Source organism: Gossypium hirsutum, chromosome A05 (genome assembly GCF_007990345.1).
Source record: "Gossypium hirsutum isolate 1008001.06 chromosome A05, Gossypium_hirsutum_v2.1, whole genome shotgun sequence".
Classification (NCBI taxonomy): Eukaryota; Viridiplantae; Streptophyta; class Magnoliopsida; order Malvales; family Malvaceae; genus Gossypium; species Gossypium hirsutum.
The window spans coordinates 39,142,991-39,169,962 of NC_053428.1; the positions used below are offsets into that span (position 1 = coordinate 39,142,991).

At 36.7% G+C, this 26,972-nt stretch overlaps 1 pseudogene; it reads left to right on the forward strand.

The window, feature by feature from the left end:
* Nucleotides 1-26,972, forward strand: LOC107960595 (putative transcription elongation factor SPT5 homolog 1; annotated as a pseudogene).

The window sequence follows — 26,972 nt, forward strand, 5'->3', positions numbered from 1 at the left end:
ATGTCCAAAGGAAGAGGTGAGGAAGATGATGACATTGAAGATGAAGAGTACTAAGATGAGGACCAATTTTTGGATGAAGACGTAGGAAGAGGCTGTTGCACTTCAAGTAAGAAGCGGCAGAGATCTGATTTCATCGATGACGTGGCAGAGGAGGACAATGAGGATGACGATGAGCTTTATGGCGGTGGTGGGAAAAAGCATAGCAAGGCTCCTCGTGTTGCCTCTCAGTTTTTTGATCTTGAAGCTCAAGTCGATAGCTATGAGGAAGAGGAAGAAGATGAGGGAGAGGACGATTTCATAGTTGAGACTGGAGCTGATCTACCTGATGAAGACGTTGGTAGAACGACGCATCGTTACCCATTACTACTCCGGAAGGATGAACAAGAAGATGTTAAAGTTCTTGAGAGAAGCGTCCAGGCTAGGTATGCAAGATCAAGTCACACAGAATATGATGAGGAGACAACTAACGTGGAGCAGCAAGCACTTTTACCTTCAGTAAGAGATTCAAAGCTGTGGATGGTGAAATATGCAACTGGTCGTGAACGAGAAACTACAGCTTGTCTCATTCAGAAATACATTGATAAAGGATCTGAACTACAAATCAGGTCTGTGATTGCCCTTGATCACCTTAAAAATTATATTTATATCGAAGCAGACAAAGAAGCCCATGTGAGAGAGGCTGTCCAAGGTCTGCGTACCCTATTTGCAGCAAAAATTATGCTTATTCCAACAAGAGAAATGACTGATGTTTTATCAGCAGAAAGCAAAGCGATTGATCTTTCTAGAGATACCTGGGTTAGAATGAAGGTTGGGACATACAAGGGGGATCTTGCTCAACTGGTTGATATGGATAATGTGGGAGGCAGAGAGTCACTGTGAAATTGATTCCTAGGATTGACTTACAGGAACTTGCTAATAAATTGAAAGGAAGAGAAGTTGCAAAGAAGAAAGCTTTCGTCCCTCCTCGTTTTATGAATGTTGATAAAGCTAAGGCTCTTCATATTCTTGTAGAGTGCAGACGAAATTCGACCACTAGTGATTACTTTGAGAATATTGGGGGCATGTTGTTTAAAGATGGGTTCTTGTACAAAACGATGTCCATGAAGTCAATTAGTGCTCATTATCAGAAACCATTACAAAGTACATACAAAATATCTTTCTTCCTTGAATTCATTTAGAGTCACTTGCCGACTATTTAATATACAAGGATAACTGCTAACTAACTAAAGCTAATAGCTAACTACCTACTGTTAACAACAAGCTAACTGCTTTAACTGACTTTAGCTAACAGATACTCATAACATGCCTCGATATTTGTTAAGCTTTCATTTCTCCTTGAGCTTTCTAAGCATTACTGACCACTCGAAGTTGAGTCTTAAATTTGTTGAACATCCCTTCAGATAGCGGTTTTGTTAGAACATTTGCGATTTGGTTTTTGCTGAATATGTGACCTACGTGGAGCACTCCACTTGCAACTTTTTCCTTCACAAAGAATAAGTCCAACTCGACGTGTTTGAAATTGGAATACATGACTGGATTCCCTACAACTGCAACAGCAGCTGCACTATCACATCATACCAAGGCTTTAGTCTTTGAAGCATAAAGTTCAGACAGTTAGAACTGAATCTAGACCATTTCTGCAGTAACGTGTGCAAGACCTTTGTATTCTGCTTCTGTTGTAGACCTGGATACCACTTGCTGCTTTCTCGAGCTCTAGAACATAGGATTATCCCCAAGAAAAACACAAAAACCAGAGGTGGACCTACGATCATCCGTATTGGATCCCCAGTTTGCATAAAAAAAACCCTCAAGTAAAAACTTTGATGAACGAGTAAACTGTAGACTATAGTCCAACGTCCCTTGAAGATACCTCAGAATTCTTTTAACTACTGTAAAATGAGAATCCAACGGCTTGTGCATGAACTAACATACTTTATTTACTTAGAAGGCAATTTCTAGCCTTGTGATCATAGCCCCTACAATGCTTCTGTAAAGGTGCTCATCTTTAGCAGGACTTCCCACATTAGCTGACAACTTGTAGGTGGTAGTCATTGGTGTAAGGGTGCCCTTTGATCTATCCATGAAGGCTCTTTGAAGAAGTTCTAATATATACTTCCTCTAACTTAGAAAAACACCACCCTTATTATAAGTGACCTCTATGCCAAGAGAATAATTCAGCTGGCCTAAGTCCTTTAAGGAAAATCGAGCATTCAGATCTTGCACAAAATAATCGATGACTTGACTATCATTCCCGGTAACAATGATGTCATCCACGTAGATGAGAACGTAGACCAACGTTGACCCCGAGAGATAAACAAAGAGGGAATTGTTAGCCTTCGAGGCTTCAAATTTGGTAGCGAGCAAAAACTCATTTAGTTTGTGAAACCAGGCCCGGGGTGCTTGTTTAATGCCATACAAAGCCTTTCGCAACCTACACACTAGCTGCTGACCAGATACACCTTGTTGTTCGAATCCTGGTGGTTGCACCATATAGATTTCTTGATGTAAATCACCGTTTAGAAATGTGTTGTTAATGTTGACTTGTCTGAGAGCCCATCCAAAAGAAATAGCTAGTGCAATGACCACTCGTATTGTTGTTGGCTTGACTACAGGACTGAAGGTTTCCTAAAAGTCAACACCTACTTTTTACAAATATCCCTTAGCCACTAATCGTCCTTTGTATCTTGCAACTAAACCATCAGCATGCCTTTTTACTCTGAATATCCACTTACATCTAACCGCCCTATGTCCTTCAGGAAAAGGAACAAAGTCCCAAGTATGATTAGAGAATAATGCATTGTATTCTACCTGAGCTGTTACTGTCCATTCAAGGCTTTGAAATGCCTCTAAAATAGTTGTAGGTTTCTTCTCAATCAGAAAAGAGGAGAAGGCCTTAGGCTTATAGATGCCACTCTTTGACCTAGTCTGCATGGGATGAAGGTTGACATTGATGGATTCCTATGAAAGAGCATGAGACTGATTAACCAAGGAAGGAACACAAGTTGTTGTTGAGGGATCCCCATACTGACTTGAAGAAGAAGGTGAACGCAAGTCAAAGGAGCCAGTGGGCGAATCAGCCTAAGGAGGACTGCTACTTGACCCTGAGGAAGGAGATACCACAGGAACACTATGGTCAGTAAGTAAAGCCATAGAGAGATGAAATGTCTGATGATCTGACCGAATAGAGGCTAAAGGTGAATGTGGAGAGAATCTATTTGTAAAAGGATACTGAGACTCATCAAACACTACATGTCTCGAAACAAAAATATGACCATCTTCATCGAGGTACGTGTATCCCTTTTAATTAGTGTTAACACCAAGAAAAACACATCTCTTTAACCGAAATTTTATCTTGTATTGTTGAAAAGGCCTCAAATGAGGAAAGCAGGAACATCCAAATACTTTAAGTTGAGAGTAAGTGGGTTTTAAATTGTAGAGTTTCTCATAAGGACTGCAGTGTTGAAGTATGGGGGTGGGTAGTCTATTGGCTAAGTAACTGCATGAGCAAAAGCATATGACCAAAACTTCAAAGGCATAGATGCCTGAGCTAATAGAGTAAGGCCCATGTCAACAACTTGTCTATATTTTCTTTCAGCAACCCCATTTTGTTCGGAGGTGTGAGGACATGTGATTCTACGGTCGATACCAAATCGAGAGAGCTCACTCGAAAGTGCCCGATACTCCCTTCCCCCGTCGCTTTAAAGCATCTTAATGGAACATCCAAACTGCACCTTGACCATTTGATGAAAATGAATAAAACATTGGAGAACTTCAGATTTTGTCTTGAAAAAGTAAAGCCATGTATATCTACTACACATATCAACAAACGACACATAGTAGGAAATACCATTTTATTTCACATGCGATGGTCCCCAAACATCAGAAATAACAAGTTCAAAGGGTGATGAGTATATCATTTTTGAATGATTAAAAGGAAGCTTGTGTGCTTTTCCTAGCTGACAAGAAGAGCATACATGAGGTAAACTATTGTGTTTGAAGGGAACATTACAGGTACGCAGTACATGACTCAAAATGGTATTACAAGGGTGGCCCAGCCTGGCATGCCATAACATAGGTGAAGTGAGCTGTGCACTGTTGAGAAGAGCGGAGCTAAATTTTTGAGCACCAACAGGTTCTGTAGAGGCCATTATGCATGTGGCCCACTAGTAGAATTGTCTCTATCTGTATGTCCTTCAGAAAACACAAAAATGGGTGAAACTCAAAATACACAGCATTATACCTTGCAAATTGCCCTACTGACAGCAAATTCCTACAGACATTGGGAACATGGAGAACACTTCTAAAATGTACGAGCCTAGAACCAGCCAGTAGGGTAGATGAACCTACACTACTTATAGAAACCAGTTCACCATTACCCATAGAAACTCGATTCATACCTGTATAGGTAGAAGCAACTGTGAGATTGGACATGTCAGGGGTGATATTATTCGTTGCCCCTGAGTCAGGATACCATGTCTGATCGAGTGGAGTGGAGAGGGAACCTCAAGATGTAGTGTGACTAGAGATAGCGGTACTAGGTGAGAACGCTCCACAACAGTGAGGCACAGAGGGATATCTAGAAGAAGGAGAAGAAATCCCTTGACCATGAAGTTGATGACAGTTAAATTGTACTGAATGACTAGGTCCTACCCCAGTAAAATTCTCATCGAACCTGTGATAGTAAGTCTGAACTATATGACTTATCTTTCCACATAGCTGACACTGTGGTCTAGAATGTGACCAGCTTCGTCCACTGCTACAGCCCGCCCACGAGACTAGCCTCGGCCTTGTCCCATTTGTCTTTGCTTAAACTCCTGAAAAAAAACAAGTGGAGGCTGCAGACTGACCCGAGTTGTCTGTACTATCTTGTTGAGAATGAGAAGCTAGGTTGGCTTGCAAAGGAGCATCAATTAGTCAGACCATCTGTCATGCTTCACAATCAAGAAGCATTTTGATTAGCAAGTCAAGGGTGGCAGGGGTTGCCGAGGCAAGAACACGAATAGATTCATACTCTATGGGAAGACTAACTAGTATGATACTAACTTGTTCTTGTCTAGAAACTAGGCTGCCTGCTGCAGTTAAACCATCACTCAGTTGTTTAACCTTGAACAGATACTCTTTAACAGTGAGGTTTCCTTTCTTGTTTGAGTAGAGGGAATGACGCATATTAGAGATCTTGATGTTTGACTTTGCTCCAAATTATCTTTCAATTGCAGTCCAGATTTTAAGACTGGTCTTGGCCATTGTGAGATGAACCAAGATACAATCTGTAACCGTAGATAACTGTAGAAGCCCAAATTACCCGGGCCCAACTAAACCTACCCAATCAGCCCACATCCACCAAATTATCAACCCCATACCCCAAGTACCCAAAGCCCAATTTTAGCCTAAACCCCAAAACCCAATCAAAAAAACCCAATACCCAAATAAACTAAACAAATCAGAAAAAACCCTAGCCCCCACCCTAGCTACCGCCCCTGTCCCATCACCTCTGTCAGACACCACCCACTGCCACCTGCTCCTCTATCACCACTTGCATCTGCAAAAGGAAGGAAAAGACAGCAAATAATAGAAAAAACATGTACAATGGCTATAAAAGCCGAATCAAAATCTTGTAGAAGGGTCGGCAAAATTTTTTTTAAAAGACACAGAACATTCAGCAATCTCTTGAGAAATACAACAAAGGATATTCAAATTTTACTCTAGCAGCATCAAAGCAAAAGAACAGTGCAAAAATCAGACCAAATATCACAAATCGGAGGACCAAAATACCAAAACCTAAGGTGATTTTAAGTTTATTTTCGTTATACTTTCAGGTCCATTTTCTCACATATATATATTAAAAAACCTATAAAAATATACAAAAAAATAAAAAAATAAAAAAAATACCTTTTTTTATTTTCTACGGTGGCCGACAGCGGCGGCCAACGACGGTCCGGCGACTGGCCCTGTGGCCGAAAATCGCCCCCTCTCCCTTTCCCCTCTCTTTTTTTTTCTTTCAAATGCTACAAATGATTTTTTTTTCAAAAAAATTGGCCTTTTACAGCCTTCCAAAACGACGTCGTTTTGGGGGCTGCCTTTTAACCTCAAAACGACGTTATTTTGACTTAGACCGGATCGACCCGACCCAATCCGCCTAGGATCTGCGTGTTTTTTAATAGAATGGCTAATTGCACTTTTAGCCCTTTCGCTTTTTTATTACTTTGAATTAAATCATTTTTTAATTTGAATTTGGCCCCGAAATTTGTCGCGATTTTCAATTTAATCCTAGCTGATGCTGTGCATTTTAGGAAGGGGGTTATTGCACTTTAGGCCCTCCGTCGTTTCACGCGCGTTTAAATAAGCCCTTTTCTTCTTTTTTTATTTCAAATTTACCCCAAAACTTCATTTTTAATTCCAATTTAGTCCTTTTTTTTTAATTTAAGTTGATTTTTATATTATCTTTGCTATTTTATTATATTTTAAATATTATTTATATTATCCTTATGACTATTATTATTAATATTCTTATTATCACTATTATTTTTATTCATTTTATCAATATATTATTACTACAGTTACTATTATTATATTATTATCATTATTACCATTATTCTTAATTTTTTAATATTAGTTCCAATAATAATATGTATATACTTTTAAATACACTCTTTTATTTTCTTTTATTGTAAATATTATTACTTTATTTTCCTTACGTTATTATTATATCATATTGCCTTTTTTGTTTTTTATTATCATTATTATATCATTATTATTTTTCATGTACACATTATTCATATTATTTTTATAATTATTATTATTGTATTTATTTTTACTACTATTATATTTATTATTAGTATTAATATTATAATTACTATTATTACACTTATATGTATATATATTTATATGTAAAGTTATCAATGGTTATTTTAATATTATCATCATCTTAATATTAATATTTATATATTTTTAACATATGTATGTATATATTTATGTAATATTATTAATATTTTTTTAACATTATTATTATTTCTTAGATGTATACATCATGTTTTTTAATACTATATTTTTAATACTATATTATGTATATATTTTTACATGCATTATGTACATATTTTCAATAACTATATCATATGTATATATTTTATGTACATACTTTTAATATTATTATGTATTTATTTTTAATATATATGTATATATTTATGTAGTATTATTAATAGTCGTTTTTTTTATTTCTAATATGTATATACTATGTAAATATTTTAATACTATATTATGTATACATTTTTTATATATTACGTATATATATATCTTTTTAATATTGTATTTTATATATGTCATGTATATATTTCTAATACTATATTACTTTTTTTACATATTATCTTATGTATATATTTTTTAATAACTATATTATGTATGTATTTTTAACGCTATATTATGTACATATTTTTAATACTATGTATATACCTTTTATTCCTATTGTTACGTATATATTTTAATACATATATGTATATATTCATATATCGTTATTATTAGTTATTTTTTTATATTATTACTGTTTTCAATATTTATATTGTATATATTTTTAATCTAGTATTATATGTTTTATATATATATGTTCACTACTATTTCATGTTTACATTATTACTATTATTATCATGTTTAATATCATATGCACTACTATTGTTGTATTATTATCATGTATACATTGTTAATTTTTTATGTATTTGCTTCGTATATTCTTAACTTTTTATTATTATTTGTCTGTTCCGAATTTAGCATATTTGTTCACATCTTATTTCAACATCAATATTAGTTTCCTTTTACTTTCTTTATATAGAAATATTTCCATTCTTGTTTTTAAATTAATTTCAACAAGTAAGGCAAAGCACCAATTTAACATTAAGTCGTCGATTTATCGCTATGTTGGGTGAATATCAATCGGCTCATGTTAAAAACGGAACGTCCTTCTCAAAAGAAACCGAAACTTGAAATTTCTCGTGTTTTGTCTAGATCATGATTAAATGTTACACTGAACTCGCATTTTTGAAAATTAAGACAACGCATGTTAAACGGGATACCAATTTTTGGCGTCGCGAGGGTGCTAATACCTTCCTCGTGCGTAACCGACTCCCGAACCCTATTTTTTCTCTGGCTTTTGACGTAGACCTAAACTCAGCCTTCATTTCATTTAAAAAAATAAATTTTCTTTAAAAAAAAGGATTTATTAGGTGTCCGATCACACCTAGGAAAAAGGATCGGTGGCGACTCCCCTTTTTATAAAATCGAAATTTGATTTTTAAATTTTCAAAAAAATCACCTTAATTAGCAACCGAAACAAAAAATTTTACGTCGCTACAGCTGGCGACTCCGCTGGGGACTTATTTTTTAGAGTCAAGTCGAATTAAAAGCGTGTTGTCAAAATTTTCGAATTTCCTTGTTCAAATTAATATTTAGTCGTGATCCTCAAATTTTGTTTCCAAAAAATCATGCATTTGCATCATGTTGTAAATATTTTTCTAACTTGTTTTATCCTTTTGCTTTTTAGCTCTAAGTCTTTATAGTTTTAATCTCTTTTAGTTTTAAATAAAAACGAAAAGGTTTGTGAGTTTCTCTCCACACACCGAGCACTTGCATTTTTCCATAACATGAGCTCTCTACCCGGGCTCCGTCCGCTTAAGTGGAAGTAAACGTTATGCCTTCGTGAGTTAACTCGTCCCTCCGCACAGGCTAGTAAATACTTCCGGGTTACATATGACTTATGCTTTCGTGAGTTAACTTGGCCCTCCGCATAGGTATAAGTGAATGTAATCCCTCGAATTGAACTCGTAAGCCTATGATGGGCTACGACTGAGGCTTCGTACTAGTCTTAGTAGACGATAATGCGAACGATTCGAGTACCTGTCTAGAACTGAAACCGCATATAGTGAACCATACGAGCCACCTAACTAGAGCCTTGCCGAACCTCCGTCCGTTAATAATTACCAAAATAAGTACACGGGAGAAACGCCTCCTGCCTTTCATTTCCTTTACATTTACACTGTTTATACAAAAGAATTGAATCGGGTAGTTTAATTTGTTGAAGTTTCCATAGTTTTTCTCAGTTTATATTTGTTGCGATTACTAACCAAGGTTGTTTATCTTTATTTTATTTTTCATCACGCATCGTAGGCATCTTGATTAGAAAGGTGTTGATTACAGATTGGTTGCCAAAAATATGTTTCTGATGGAGGAGTCAATTACGCAAGTAACCGAGAAAAATGTAGTGGTTCGAGACTGGTCTTTGAAAACCCAGAAAGTAAAAGGGAACAGTTTAACGGAAAGATGTACCTCCAATCTTCCCGAACATGTAACTTCGAACGTTCGTCAGAATAACCTCGAAGACTTGACTCAGATTTGGAAATAGTGGGACTCAGATACTAGGGGAATTTTCACTGAAAAGTACGGGGATATAGCTCACTTGATCGCCGTCAATGTAGACGAATAGTTGATTCAAGCCATGGTTCAATTCTGGGACCCAGCGTACCAATATCTCACTTTCAATCATGAAGATATGACTCCGACCATAGAAGAATATGCTACTTTGCTTCGTGTTGACAATGTACAATTCAACAAGATATATGTGAAAGAACCTAAGCCAATGACCTTCAAGAAAAAGCTAGTGAGGTTTACTGGAATGACCGATATATGGGCTGAAAAACAGATAAAGAAAAAGAATGAAGTTAGTTGTGTTCCGTGGTTTTCTTTGCGAGACTTAGTTCAAAATCATCCAGATATTGCGAAGAGAATAGATCTATTGGCTTTGGCCATTTACGGATTGATCGTCTTCTCAAAGGTTTTGGAGCATGTAGAAGTAGCGGTAGTGGATTTCTTTGAAGGTTGGGGAAAGGGATCAACCCCGTCCAAACTATCTTGGCCGAGACTTTTAGATCTCTGAGTAGTTGTAGGAGAAAAGGGGAAGGACGTTTTATCGGATGTGCGCAGTTGCTTAATGTCTGGATTCTGAGCCATTTCTGGAAAGTAGAGCGCACACCTTTCCACATGTTCTCAAAAACATTCGCCCCATTAAAGGCTTACTTTGAGAAAGATTGGCCAAAAGATGTCACCGAGCAACACTGGGTTTCTGTTTTTCAAAACCTTCGCGCTGAAGAGATAACCTGGAGAACACCATGGATTCGTCCTTCAGTTCTGATATATAAATGCGGAAGCCAAGATTGGGTGCCTTTACTAGGATTATGGAGAGGAATTGGATACGCTCCGTTAATGGTTCAAAGACAGTTTACTTCACACAGTTCATACCCGCTACTAGAAGATTGGCACAATCAGAGTTCGTCTTTAAGGGTGAAGGCTACATGAAAAGAGTCTGAGATACTCCAAAGTCTTGGAAGGAAATTCACCTAATGGAGTTAGCCCTTTATGCTGATACTATCACTCAGGTTTATGACTTATGGAGAAAACGATGAGTGAATAGTCAACAAATCTCACCGACGAGTTACACTTTCCAGAATCCTTTCTCAGAAGAAATGCCATCCGAGCTGGAAGTAGCGAGACATGAATTTGAACATGAAAAGGCCAAGCTGTTACGGGATATTAGTTCTCTTCAAGAGGAAAACTACCAGCTGAAGATCGGGGTTCAGATTGAAGAATCCAAAACCATGAAAGTTTAAAAAGAAGCTGAGATCGTGAAAAACGACTTAAGGGACCTTCATTTGGAAAATAAGAAATTAAGAAACACTATAAAAAAAAGTGGTTTGGGCAAGTCATCAGCAGAATGGAAGGAAAAAATTAGCAATATCAAATGAGGGATAGAATTCTAGAAAGGTAAAGCAAAGAAAGAAGAGGAAAAAGCTGCCGTGCTATGATAGAGTTAAGGAAGAATAATGCTGAATACGAAACTATGTCTGCAGAACTAATGACTAGTCAGTCTAAACATCAAGAGCTAAGAGGGAAAATACAAGATTTAGAAAATACACTGCAAGCTCATCAGCAACAGTTGGATAATCTCCTAAAGGCCCTAGAAGAAAAGAATAGTCAGTACGACCGAGACACTCACACCTACAAAAGAGCTCTCCAAGAAAAGGAAATACAACTCAGCTTTTTGATCAATGAAATTCGCAAGGCGGCTATGCAAGTTGTGCAATTATCAGATGAAGCCGAAACTCCCAGTTGCCAATTCCCTCCGAGCCAAAGATCAAGCATATCAGAATTCTTAGAACGAGTGAAGAAACAAGGCGATGTGGCTAGAAAATTTATGTAACTGTTGAATCAAAGATAGTGAAACATTTTGTAATAGACTCTTTTGATTAATGAAATGCCTAAGTAGGGGCCATCTTGGAATCAACACCAAATTCTTGCACATTCATTCATGACTAACATTCATTTGTCATTCATCGATCCATCTATTCGTTACATGTACATATCACCATAATCATTCACTAAGGCTAAAATCGTATAATCCGCAGTTGCGACACTCCAAGTCTGGAATCACGCCATTCTTATAGGACGTGCCGAAAAGCTAAAATTATGGAAGCTGAGTTCAATGAGAGAATTGAAAGGATGGAAAAGACCCAAAGAGAATTGCAAGAGCAGTTAACCAAGTCACAATAGGAAGCAAAAGATTTGACGTTAAGATCTCAAGAGGAATCACTCGAGCAAAGAGATCAGATGGCCAAAATGATGGAAATGATGACAGCTTTGGTCAAAGGAAAAGGACATATGCAGAACCCTGACACTATGGAGCCTCAGCCAAGAACTAATCATGATCAGGATCCACTCTATCCCCCAGGATTCACTTCACCTCATGCACATGTAATGTAAAGAGAATGTCCTCGAGGAGAACCTGCAAGCCTGGAGCAACGACCCGTACCCCCTGCTCATCTAGGGCAAGGTATATTCGTATCGAACCCCAGAGCTAATCCTGCCGATCCCAATTTTTTAGATTTGGATGATCCGGTAGAAATAGCCAGATTGAAAATGGATGATCATGATGTTCAGGATAAGTATAGGAGTTTGGAAGAAAGACTCAAAGCGATAGAAGGTATTGAAGCCTTCTCTGCATTGAGTGCTAAAGAGCTCAGTTTGGTGCCCGATCTGGTTCTGCCTCAAAAATCAAGTACCAGATTTCGAAAAATACAATGGCACGAGATGTCCAAAAATGCATCTTATCATATTCTGTCGAAAGATGACTGGTTACGTGAATGAAGATAAATTGTTAGTACACAGTTTCCAAGATAGCTTGGTCAGATCGGCCCTTCGATGGTATAATCAACTTAGTAGAAAAAGGATCCGATCATGGAAAGACTTGGCATCAGTATTTTGCGAATAATACAAGCATGTATCCGACATGGTACCTGATTGACTAACTTTTCAGATGATGGAAAAGAAGCCAACGGAGACTTTTAGGCAATATGTGCAAAGATGGAGGGATATCTCGGCCCAAGTAGAACCCCCATTGACCAAAACTGAAATAACGGTCCTCTTCATCAACACTTTGAAAGCACCGTTTTATGATAAGTTGGTAGGAAGTGCCACGAAAGACTTTGCAGATATTGTAATATCCGGGGAACTTATAGAAAATGCCATCAAAAGTAGAAGGATGGAAGGTTCCGAGAGCTCGAAAAGGGCAGCACCTGTAAAGAAAAAAGAGGCAGAAGCCTATATGGTGGGAATTGTGAATCACTACACTTCTAATCCGTATCCAACCCAGTCACGACCTCGATATCGCCCACCTCCAAACTTCTATTATCCTCCCCAAAGCCCTTACTATCAAGCACCACCTCATTACCCTTCTTACCCCGTCTACGCCACAAATAACCAAAGACCAGTCACTACGTTCCCACAGAATACCATGCCAACTCAAAGCCAACCCAAAGATGAACAAAAACCGACAAGATCCAATCCTAAAAAACCCCAGTTCACCCCAATTCCCGTGTCATACAGAGAGCTGAACCCAAAACTGTTGGAAAAACAATTAATATCTTCATATTATATGGCACCGTTGAAGCCTTCATACCCAAAATGGTACGATCCTAATGCCAGTTGTATGTACCACACCGGAAATCAGGGGCATTCTACAGAAAATTGTCTGGCATTTAAAAGGAGGGTTCAAGGAATCATTGATGCAGACATCTTATGATTTGATAGTACTAGCAATACAACTGGAAATCCGCTCCCTAACCATACTGAAGGGAATGTGAGCGCGGTGACCGAGGAAGACAAGTGGCGAACCAAAAGCTGCGTTTATGAAATAAAGACACCTTTACAGAAGATATGGAAGGTGATTGTTGAAAAGGGGTTGTTCTGTCGCCCCTACAGAATTTTTAAAGAAGGAAGTATAAAAATTCAATGTTTTTGTGACTTCCATGGTATTGAAGGGCATGACATTCGGTCTTGTGAGGAATTTAGAAAGTTACTTCAAGACATGATGGACAATAAGGAGATTGGGATCTTTAACAAAGAGGCCGATAAGGGAGAAGTATGCGCTTCTAACAATCAATCATCAAGTTTTCCTTATAGCACCGATCGACCATTGGTGATTTATTACGATGCAAAAAAGGAGCAAGTGAAACCAAAAATGATAATTGAAGTACCATATCATTTCCCTTACAAAGACAACAAGGCAATACCATGGAAATATGATGTCAACATTATCATACCTGAAGGTGAAAAATCCAAAGTCACGACCAGAAATGTTGGCGAAGTAGGACACTTCACCCGCAGCGGGAGGTGTTATTCTAAAGTGGTCGAACCAATAAAGATGACTAATGACTTGAAGTAGAAAGGAAAGGCACTAATGTAGGAGGTCGAGGTTGAACTTGAGACTCCTTCCGAACAAGAAGTTAAAAGGCCTGTGAATGAAGAGAAAGCACATGAATTCTTGAAGTTCATCAGGCATAGTGAATATAATGTCGTGGAACAGTTAATCAAACAACTGGCACAAATCTCGGTATTATCCCTACTGTTGAATTCAGAACCACATCGGAATGCTTTGCTGAAAGTGTTAAATCAAGCTTACGTGGCAAGCAATATATCTGTCGAAAAGCTGGATAGATGGGTGAATAACCTGAATGCGGATAATTTTATTTCTTTTAGTGATGACGAAATACCGCCAAATGGTAGGGGCTCCGTAAAAGCATTGTATATCACAACCCGTTGCAAAGTTTATATAATACCGAATGTGCTCATTGATAATGGGCTGTATTCAATGTCATGCCTTTGGCCACATTTTCTAGAATTCCAATTGATCTGTCTTATCTAAGGCCTTGTCACTCCACAGTAGGGGCATTCGATGGGATAAGACGAGAAGTCATGGGAAAGATCGATATCCCTCTAGAATTGGGCCCCAACATATATGATGCCGAGTTCTAGGTCATGGACATTACACCTTCATATAATTGCCTTTTAGGAAGGCCCTAGATCTATTCTGTTAGGGCAGTTCCTTCATCTCTCCATCAAAAAGTAAAGTTTATCATGAATGGCTGTTTGGTCACTGTCGCGGGTGAAGAAGACATTGTCGCATCTATCTCTGCTGATGCACCATACCTCGAAGTAAGCAAAGATGCAGTAGAATATTCCTTCCGATCCCTCAAATTTATCAATGCTACGTTTGTTGCTGAAGGAAATAGAATTCCCATGCCTAAGCTGTCAAGGAATACCAAGATGGGAATCAAGCTGACTGTGGGAAAGGGAGCCCGAGCGAGGAAAGGTTTGGGAAGATATCAGCAAGGGATAGCTAGAGCTCTCAAACCTGTACCCCACAAAGCTCGATATGGTTTAGGGTTCTAGCCGGATATACGACAGAGAAGAAAATAGTTGCAGAAAGATCGTGAAAGGTGGATTGCAAGAGTCTTAGGACAAGAATTTGAATGGGAGCCCATAACGTACCCTCCTTTGTCAAAAACATTTACATTTGCAGGAATGATATACCCTGGGCAAGATAATCCACGAAGCATGCTAGTATTAATTGAAAGGGGTCTTCAGAATATCAGTATAAATGTCATTGACAAAGGAGATGATGCAATTAAAGATGTTTCAATGATACGCCCTTGTCCTCTTGGATTCGTTTTGAACAATTAGACTGCTGTAGATCTCCTTGTAGTTTCTAAGTCTTCTCCAGAGTAATGCTCAATGTTAACACTCTTCTTTTTGTGTGTCCCTATGTAATAGTAGGGATTCTTTTGTAAGAGCTTATGATTTGCTCTTTATCATTTAAATGAAAATTAATGGAGATGCATTTTGTCATGGTCTTTTCATTCTCATTAACTTCATACTTTTTCCCTCTTCTCATAGCCTGTCACTGCATATATCTCACATCATGCCATTATGCTTGTTGGTCCCAATACTTTGATGCTCCTCTATAGTTTTCTTTTCCATTCAACTTTCAAGTGTTCAGATATCAACGATATGAACAAACCCATTACAAATTTTGAAATCGATTTCGAGAAAGCTATTTGTTTAGGAGAGTTCGAAGCTGAGGAAGATGTTGAAGACTATGTCTCGTCTCCTGACTTACTAAGAATGTTAGAACAAAAAGATAAAAAAATTCTACCTCATCAAGAATTTGTTGAGCCAGTAAACTTGGGAAATGAGGAAAAGAGGCAAGAAGTGAAGATTGGGACCTCCATTTCAGATAACACCAAACATGATTTGATCGCTTTGCTTCATAAGTACAAAGATGTATTTGCATGGTCGTATCAGGACATGCCAGGATTAGATAAGGATGTAGTGGTCCATAGACTCCCACTGAAACCAGAATGCAAACCCATTCAACAGAAGCTAAGACGAATGAGACTTGAAATGTTGTTAAAGATAAAAGAAGAAGTCAAGAAACAATTCGATGCTGGCTTCCTACAAGTCTCCAAGTATCCGCAATGGGTAGCTAACATAGTCCCAGTACCAAAGAAAGATGGCAAGGTACGAATGTGTGTGGATTATCGCAATTTGAATCAAGTGAGTCCTAAAGATAATTTTCTTTTGCTGCACATCGATACATTGGTGGATAATACAGCCAAACATTCATTGTTTTCATTCATGGATGGATTCTCGGGTTATAATCAGATAAAGATGGCTCCTGAAGATATGGAGAAAACTATTTTCATAACGATGTGGGGAACATTCTGTTATAAGGTGATACGGTTCGGATTAAAGAACGTCGGGGCAACGTATCAGAGAGCCATGGTGATGTTGTTTCATGACATGATGCACAAAGAAATAGAAGTCTACGTTGATGATATGATCGCCAAATCCAAGGGGGAAAGAGAGCATGTTGGGAACCTCAGGAAGTTGTTCGAAAGACTGAGGCTCAATCCGGCCAAATGTACGTTTGGGGTTACCTCGGGAAAATTGCTAGGCTTCATCGTCAGCGAGAGAGGCATTGATCCAGATAAGATAAAAGTCATACAAGAACTACCACCTCCGTGCACGCGAAAAGAAGTCAGAGGATTTTTAGGGAGATTGAACTATATCGCTCGGTTCATTGCTCAACTTACCAACCAGTGTGACCCAATTTTTCGACTTCTTCGAAAATATAATCCGGGAGAATGGAACGATGAGTGCCAAGTGGCTTTTGACAAGATAAAATAGTATTTGTCTAGTCCCCCAGTGCTAGTCCCGCCAACTCCAGGAAGACCGTTAATATTGTATCTGACTGTGTTTGAAAATTCAATGGGTTGCGTACTGGGGCAACATGATGAGTCAGGGAAAAGAAAAAATGTGATTTACTAACTCAGCAAAAAGTTCACAGAGTATGAGGCAAAGTACTCATCAATTGAAATTTTCTGTTGTGCTTTGGTTTGGGTAGTTCGGAGGCTCAAGCAATATATGTTGTATCATACGACATGGTTAATTTCAAAGCTAGACCCAATAAAGTACATGATGGAATCACCTGCACTATCAGGAAGAATGGTACGATGGCAAATCCTACTATTAGAATACGACATCGTCTATGTGAGTCAAAAGTCGATAAAAGGGAGTGCAATAGCTGATTTCTTAGCAACTCAAACAACGGAGGAATACGAGCCATTGAGATTTGATTTCTCAGATGAAGGCTTGATGTGCATTACGGGAAAAGAATGTGAGTCATCCAAAGAGAAGTCATGGAAAATGAGCTTTGATGGCGCATCGAATACATTGGGGCATGGGATTGGAGCAGTCTTAGTATCACCAGAAGGAAACCATTATCCGTTCACTGCCAGGTTGAATTTCTTCTGTACCAATAACATAGCGGAATATGAGGCCTGTATCATGAGACTTCGTACAGCTATTGAATGAAACGTCAAAATCTTAGAGGTGTACGGGGACTCAGCGTTGGTGATATACCAAATTCGGGGAGATTGGGAAGTGAGAGATTCGAAATTAGTTAAATACAGTGATCTAGTGGCAGGAATGATTAAAGAATTCAAAGAAATAACTTTTAATTACTTCTCACGATAAGAAAACCAATTGGCTAATGCCCTGGCCACTTTGGCTTCAATGTTCAAAGCAAACAGAGAAACAGAAATAATGCCTCTCTAAATGAGCATATATGAAGTCCTTACACATTGTTTCAACATTGAGAAAAAGTCAGATGGACGGTCATAGTTCCATGATATCTTATAATATGTCAAGAATCAAAAGTATCCCGAACAAGCAAATAAGAATGATAAAAGAACAATCAGAAGAATGGCAGTAGGATTTGTTCTTGATGGGGACATTCTGTACAAAAAAAGGAAAAGATCAAGTGCTCTTGAGATGCGTAGATGCTGTTGAAGCTAGAAAAATACTTGAAGATGTCCATAATGGAATCTGTGGGACACATGTCAATGGTTTCACTATGGCCAGGAAGATTATGAGATTCGGTTACTACTGGCTGACAATGGAAAGCGACTGTATTAGTTATGCACGAAAGTGCCACAAATGTCAAATTTACGGTGATAAAATTCATGTAGCCCCTTCGTCCTTTCATGTCATGACTTCTCCGTGGCCTTTTTCTATGTGGGGCATGGATGTTATAGGGCCAATTTCCCTAAAAGCTTCTAATGGACAACGGTTTATTTTTGTGGTTATTGATTACTTCACAAAATGGATAGAAGCCCCTTCGTTTGCCAATGTGACGAAGACTGCAGTTTGCAGGTTTTTAAAAAAGGAAATCATTTGTCGGTATGGTTTGCCTGAAAGAATTATTTCAGATAACGCCTTGAATCTGAACAACAAGATGATGAAGGAAGTGTGTGAGCAATTTCAAATAAAGCATCATAACTCATCACCCTATCGCCCGAAAATGAACGGAGCTGTTGAAGCGGCCAACAAGAATATTAAGAAGATTATTGGGAAAATGACCGAGACATATAAAGACTGGCATGAGAAACTACCATTTTCTTTGTATGCATATCGTACATCTGTACGGACATCTACGGGAGCGACTCCTTTCTCTCTGGTCTATGGAATGGAAGCTGTGTTACCTATCGAAGTTGAGATCCCTTCTCTACGAGTCTTAATGGAGTCGAAATTGGAGGAAGCAGAATGGGTTCGAGCTTGATATGGCCAGTTAAACCTCATTGAAGAAAAACATTTAAAAGCAATTTGTCACGGACAGATATACCAGAAAAGAATAATCGTGGCCCATGACAAGAAAGTACTGCCGAGAGAATTCCACGAAGGAGAACTCGTGCTGAGAAAGATTCTCCCAATATAAAAAGACCTGCGAGGAAAATGGGCACCAAATTGGGAATGACCACACGTAGTGAAGAAGGCTTTCTCAGGTGGAGCTTTGATTCTCACTGAGATGGATGGGAAAGAGTTACCTAACCCAGTGAACTCAGATGATGTAAAGAAATATTATGCCTAAAAAAAAAGATTAAGATGAAAACCTGGAAGGGGCGTCTTGATTAACACAAAAGATTAGGATGAAAACCCGAAAGGGCATTCTAATGAAGTAAACCTGGGCTTAAAGAGCAAGGCGGTTGAACGGTGGGTCAAACAGCGAGACTATAGTATTTGAAGCATTTCTGAAAGCTCGAAATCTTCTACACAAGAAGCCACACTCGAAAGGATTTTTGATTAAGAAATGTGGAAGAGTTCATATGTTGAATATCTAGAGCATTTGTATCCACTGAATGCGATCCCCTTTCTTTTTATTACACTTTTTACTATTATTGGTTAACTTTCTTTGTTTATCACCTTTGAAATAAATAAATGGAGGTATCCCTTTTGTACCTACCTGACCATTTTCATGCATCTCATTATGTGGTTTATTTAAATGATAAATAATGAACTGACATACTCTAGATAAAAGAAATGTTGAGCATTACCTGGATAAGAATTTGATAAGTACAAGAGTCTCAAAGTCAGGAAAAAGTTCAACCAGGGGCAAAAGAGTGATATCTGAGAAACATTGATTACTCGTGAAACTTGAGGACAGGTACAGGGCCTAAAGAGAAAGTCAAGAACCAAAGTAATGAATGCAGATCATCACAAAAAATCGTGACGAAAAAGGATATACGACAAACATGCCTAAGGCGCATAGCATAATCATGTAGGCATAAAGGCATTTAAGACAAACATGTGCATATCATAATAACATCATGCATGACATATACAGGTACTTCAGTAGAGCAAGAGGATATGATGATAGCTGTACTGAATCAAAGGAAAAGACACCTGAGTTCCACCAGATGACATGTTTTGGTATTTTGATGTTTTTATTTCTAGTTCAAAAATCAACTCATATTGTGAGAGGTGAGTTGAGCCTCAAGACACGCTGAGGTATTTTCAATTTCTATTTTTCAATTTCTGTCTTTCGGAAAAAAAATCAACTCATATTGCGATAGGTGAGTTGAGCCTCAAGACATGCTGAGGTAATTTTAATTTCTGTTCATCAAAAAAATCAACTCATATTGCGAGAGGTGAGTTGAGCCTCGGCTCACATGCTGAGGTATTTTCAATTTCTGTTTTTCAATTCCTATTCGTTAAAATCAACTCATATTGCGAGAGGTGAGTTGAGCCTCAGGACACGCTGAGGTATTTTTCAATTTCCGTTTTTCAATTTATGCTTCAAAAATCAACTCATATTGCGAGAGATGAATTGGGCCTCGGGACACACTGAGGTATTTTCAATTTCTGTTTTTCAAAAAAATCAAGCTTATATTGCGAGAGGTGAGATGAACCTTGGGACACGTTGAGGTATTTTTAGTTTCTGTTTTTCGAATTCTGTTTTTATCAAAAGTCAGCTCATATCGCGAGAGGTGAGTTGAGCCTCGGGTCACATGCCGAGGATAAATATTGGAGTTAATCGAAGACACAGATTTTGCCTCCTTGAAGTTGCTGTGAAGCAGGTTGAAGTTACAAGTCTTATCTCCCTGAAGTTGTAGCAGAGCCCTGAATTTACAGTGGAGCTGATCGCAGTTGCAGTGGAGCACATTGAAGTTGTAAATCTTATCTTCCTGAAGATACAGCAGAAGAGCAGATCACAACAAATTTTATATCCCTGAAGATAAGAATAGATTGAACTTACAAGTCATAGCTCTGAAGTCGCGATGGATTGAACCAAAGCTACAAGATGCGATGGATTAGAACGAAACTACTTGGAAAAGAGGAGCTCCAAACCAAGTCAAGACTCAGCAAGACTGGGCAAATTTGGTCTTCCTTGAAAGTCTTTGCTCTATTCCCGTTGCACGACAATGAGCAAAGAGGGGCAGCTGTAGAAGCCCAAATTACCCGGGCCCAACTAAACCTACCCAATCAGCCCACATCCACCAAATTACCAACCCTATACCCCAAGTACCCAAAGCCCAATTTTAGCCTAAACCCCAAATCCCAATCAACAAAACCCAATACCCAAATAAACTAAACAAATCAGAAAAAACCCTAGCCCCCAACCTAGCCACCGCCTCTGTCCCATCACCTCTGTCAGACACCACCCACCGCCACCTGCTCCCCTATCACCACTTGCGTCTGCAAAAGGAAGGAAAAGACAACAAATAATAGAAAAAACATGTACAGTGGCTATAAAAGCCGAATCAAAATCTTGTAAAAGGGTCGGCAAAAATTTTTTTAAATGACACAAAACATTCAGCAATCTCTTGAGAAATACAACAAAGGATATTCAAATTTTACTCTAGCAACATCATAGCAAAAGAACAGTGCAAAAATTAGACTCAAATATCACAAATCAAAGGACCAAAATGCCAAAACCTAAGGTGATTTTAAGTTTATTTTCGTTATATTTTCAGGTCCATTTTCTCACATATATATATTAAAAAACCTATAAAAAATATACAAAAAAATAAAAAAAAATACATTTTTTTGATTTTCCACGGTGGCCGGCGGTGACCGACAGCGGCGGCCGGCGACGATCCGGAGACCGACGGTGACTGGCCCTGTGGCCGAAAATCGCCCCTTCTCCCCCTCCCCTCTCTTTTTTTTTTCTTTCAAATGCTACAAATGAATTTTTTTCAAAAAAATTGGCCTTTTATAGCCTTCCAAAACGATGTCGTTTTAGGGGTTGCCTTTTAACCTCAAAACGACGTCGTTTTGACTTGGACCAGATCGACCTGACCCGATCCGCCTAGGATCCGCGTGTTTTTTAACGGAAGAGCTAATTGCGCTTTTAGCCCCTTCACTTTCTTATTACTTTGCAATTAAGTTATTTTTTATTTTTAATTTGGCCCCGAAATTTGTCGCGATTTTCAATTTAATCCTAGCTGATGCTGTGCATTTTAGGAAGGGGGTTATTGCACTTTAGGCCCTCCGTCATTTCACGCGCGTTTAAATAAGCCATTTTCTTCTTTTTTATTTCAAATTTGCCCCAAAACTTCGTTTTTAATTCCAATTTAGTCCTTTTTTTTTAATTTAAGTTGATTTTTATATTATCTTTACTATTTTATTATATTTTAAATATTATTTATATTATCCTTATGACTATTATTATTAATATTCTTATTATCACTATTATTTTTATTCATTTTATCAATATATTATTACTACAGTTACTATTATTATATTATTATCATTATTACCATTATTCTTAATTTTTTAATATTAGTTCCAATAATAATATGTATATACTTTTAAATACACTCTTTTATTTTCTTTTATTGTAAATATTATTACTTTATTTTCCTTACGTTATTATTATATCATATTGTCTTTTTTTGTTTTTTTATTATCATTATTATATCATTATTATTTTTCATGTACACATTATTCATATTATTTTTATGATTATTATTGTATTTATTTTTACTACTATTATATTTATTATTAGTATTAATATTATAATTACTATCATTACACTTATATGTATATATATTTATATGTAAAGTTATCAATGGTTATTTTAATATTATCATCATCTTGATATTAATATTTATATATTTTTAACATATGTATGTATATATTTATGTAATATTATTAATATTTGTTTTTTTAACATTATTATTATTTCTTAGATGTATACATCATGTTTTTTAATACTATATTTTTAATACTATATTATGTATATATTTTTACATGCATTATGTACATATTTTCAATAACTATATCATATGTATATATTTTATGTACATACTTTTAATATTATTATGTATTTATTTTTAATATATATATGTATATATTTATGTAGTATTATTAATAGTCGTTTTTTTTATTTCTAATATGTATATACTATGTAAATATTTTAATACCATATTATGTATATATTTTTTATATATTACGTATATATATCTTTTTAATATTGTATTTTTATATATGTCATGTATATATTTCTAATACTATATTACTTTTTTTACATATTATCTTATGTATATATTTTTTTAATAACTATATTATGTATGTATTTTTAACGCTATATTATGTACATATTTTTAATACTATGTATATACCTTTTATTCCTATTATTACGTATATATTTTAATACATATATGTATATATTCATATATCGTTATTATTAGTTATTTTTTTTTATATTATTACTTTTTTCAATATATATATTGTATATATTTTTAATCTAGTATTATATGTTTTATATATATATATGTCACTACTATTTCATGTTAACATTATTATTATCATGTTTAATATCATATGCACTACTATTGTTGTATTATTATCATGTATACATTGTTAATTTTTTATGTATTTGCTTCGTATATTCTTAACTTTTTATTATTATTTGTCTGTTCCGAATTTAGCATATTTGTTCACATCTTATTTCAACATCAATATTAGTTTCCTTTTACTTTCTTTATCTAGAAATATTTTCATTCCTGTTTTTAAATTAATTTCAACAAGTAAGGCAACGCACCAATTTAACATTAAGTCGTCGATTTCATCGCTATGTTGGGTGAATATCAATCGGCTCGTGCTAAAAACGGAACGTTCTTCTCAAAAGAAACCGAAACTTGAAATTTCTCGTGTTTTGTCTGGATCATGATTAAATGTTACACTGAACTGGCATTTTTTAAAATTAAGACAACGCATGTTTAACGAGATACCAATTTTGGGCGTCGTGAGGATGCTAATACCTTTCTCGTGCGTAACCGACTCTCGAACCCTATTTTTTCTCTGGCTTTTGACGTAGACCTAAACTCGGCCTTCATTTCATTTAAAAAAAATAAATTTTCTTTAAAAAAAGGATTTATTAGGTGTCCGATCACACCTAGAAAAAATGATCGGTGGCGACTTCCCTTTTTATAAAATCGAAAGTCGGTTTTCAAATTTTCAAAAAAATTACCTCAATTAGCGACCGAAGCAAAAATTTTTACGTCGCTACAATAACAACCAAGAAGCCAAAAACTTTTCATGCCTCTTGTGAACAAGAAATGCAGGATTATTAATGAGTTAACCCTCGTTTTCAGAAATGAAAGGTGAGGGAATAGAAACAGTACCTAGAACAAATCCCTCGAGACCATATCCTTCAAGAATCAACATAAGTTGATGTTTCCATAATAGGAAATTATGTTCCCCGAGTTTGATAGTGTCATGTTTTAAAAAATACTGAACAGTATGCGAAGAGAAATTACCAGAACCATGTGAGTGAACTGCTTTATCATTATTAGAGGAATACCTAGGAGTATCAACTGTTGGAACAGCTTTTGTAGCCATGGCCCCAAAAATATTTTACTGTAAGAACCTAGCTCTTGATATCATGTCAGAAACCATAACAAAGTACATACAAAATATCTTTCTTGCTTGAATTCATTCAGAGTCACTTACAGACTATTTAATATACAAGGATAACTGCTAACTAACTAATGTTAACAGCTAATTGCCTACTGTTAACAACAAGCTAACTGATTTAACTGACTTTAGCTAACAGATACTCATAACACTCAGAACATAAAACCATCGTTTAATGAACTCGAAAAGTTTCGGCCACCTAGAAATAATGGAGAAGGTGAAATCATTGGTTTATCAACTTTGTTTGCAAACAGAAAGAAAACCCATTTATGAAGGGTGATGCAGTTATTGTTGTCAAGGGGGATCTAAAAATTTAAAGGGATGGGTTGAAAAGGTTGAGGAAGAGAATGTCCATATTAGACCAGAAATGAAATGCCTCCCTAAAACTGTTGCTATTAACGAAACAGAGTTGTGTAAGTACTTTGAGCCTGGGAATCACATGAAGGTTGTTTCTGGGACGAAGAAAGGTGCAACTGGTATGGTTGTCAAGGTTGAGCAGCATGTTCTCACCATTTTATCTAATACAACCAAAGAACATATCCGTGTTTTTGCTGATAATGTTGTTGAGAGCTTTGAAGTAGCTACTGGTATTACAAAAATTAGAGACTATGAGCTTCATAACCTTATGCTATTAGATAACAATTGCTTTGGAGTAATTATACGTGTAGAAAGTGAAGCATTTCAGGTTCTTAAAGGTGTTCTAGAGCGGCCAGAGGTTTCTCTTGTCAAATTGAGGGAAATCAAATGCAAGCTTCACGAAAAATTTAATTTGCAAGACAAATATAAGAATCATGTTTCTATGAAAGACGTGGTTAGAATCCTTAAGGGTCCTTGTAAAGGGAAACAAGACCCTATAGAGCACATATACAAGGGAGTTGTGTTCGTGTATGATCGACACCACCTTGAAAATGCTAGGTTTATTCGTGTTAAAGCTGATTCTTGTTGTATATTGGGAGGATCACGTTCTAATGGGAACAGAAATAGTGATTCTTTCTTAAGATTTAGTAGCTTCAAGACTCCACCACATGTACCGCCATCACCAAGGAGATTTGCTAGGGGAGGTCCTCCATTTGATTCTAGTGGGAGACGATGCGGTCGTTGAGAGCACCAAAAATATCCTATTCCCTATAAAATAATGAAAAAGAACAGTAAAGGGGAAGTAGGGTCGAATCTTCAGGGATCGAATTATACGAATGCTTGTTTCTCGAAATCCTGGGCAGAATCATGCCCAAGAAAACTTGCGTGACAGAAAAAAATAAAAAATAACAGAATTAAAGATTTGATTTGGAAAAAATAAAAAAACAGAATCTAAAGTTGAGTGAAATTGTGATTACAAAAATAATAAAAATAATACAGTGAGTTGAAGGAAAAGAAATTCCTATTGGTAGATTCCAGCCTCCAGTTGTCTCATTCCGCCTTGGGTTCAATCCTCGGCTTTTAAATGACCCTTCTCAACTCAAGTAAGCTAGTTATAGTGGAAGAGGACACCTACGACCACTAGCTCCAAAGATTAGACTTACGATTTTTAAGGAACCTGACTCTAGCCAGTAATCTATGCTAGATCAACGCTTCTCAATGGCGAATCCCATGCCATTTCGTCTCTTTGGCTCGCCAACCTCTGACGCAGTAAGTTAACGAATTGACTATGCAATCCTTCCAAAACATACAAAGCGGTCGCCTTTGCATATGCTAAAAAGGTTACTTCTTAAGGGCCATGGACGGAAGCGTCAACCCGTAGTACGAAGAAACGATGAATACTTGGCGAGAAGGCTAAGTACGAATTCTAGGCCTCAAGAACCCTTTCTGAGGAATATTGACAACTTTCGGCTAGATAGGTTTTAGTGGCTCATGATAATGGTGGAAAAAGAAATAAATATAAAAAGGGAAAAGGGAATTTTATTGAAAGAAAATATGAAGAAACAAAAGCCTAGACTTTCAGCGGGAGAGTGCTTACAGAAAAAGTTGAACACCAAATAGAGTCACTTCACCCCCTCTTTATAGTGCTAGGGAGATAGTCTAATTTAACTTAAATTCTAAAAAGATAAATACATTTAATTAAAGATAAATAAATAAAATTAAAATAAAATTCTAAAATTAAATAATCCTAATAATTGTCTTAATATTAATTATTCTAATATAAATAAAATGGAGTCTTATAAAATAAAATCTCTTCTTTTTGCGTTTTTAGTCCTTGTGTCTTCCATGCTCGTACTTTTGACACAATCTTTTTCCTGTGTCGCATATCAGCCCATTGTGTCTCCAAATTCACACTTTTGTCCCTTAATTTTGCTTTTGCCTCCAAATCAGTCCCTAATCGATAAAAAAGATATAAATAGCTCCAATTAGTAGGATCAAGCCCAGAATAAACACATGATTAATACATGAAAGTACATTATTCTAGAGCATTATCAGAGACATAAAGGTGAAAGAATAGGGAAGAATAGGGCATGATGCTTTGAACGGTACTACTGTGAAAATTCGACAGGGTCCTTTTAAGGGTTACCATGGACGTGTTATAGATATTAAAAGTCAATCAGTTCGAGTTGAGTTGGAGTCTCAAATAAAAGTTGTTACAATCGATCGTAATTTTATTATGATAATGTAATTATTTTAACACCCACTTGTGATACATCTCGATATGTATGGAAAGTGAAACACCTATGCACCCTTTACGAACTCCTTTACATCCATACATAACTCCTATGAGAGATCCTGGAGCAACACCAATCCATGATGGCATGAGAACACCTAAGCTTGACAGGGCATGGAATCCTTATGCACCAATAAGTCCACCCAAGGATAATTGGGAAGAAGGAAATCCTATCTTGAATGATATATAA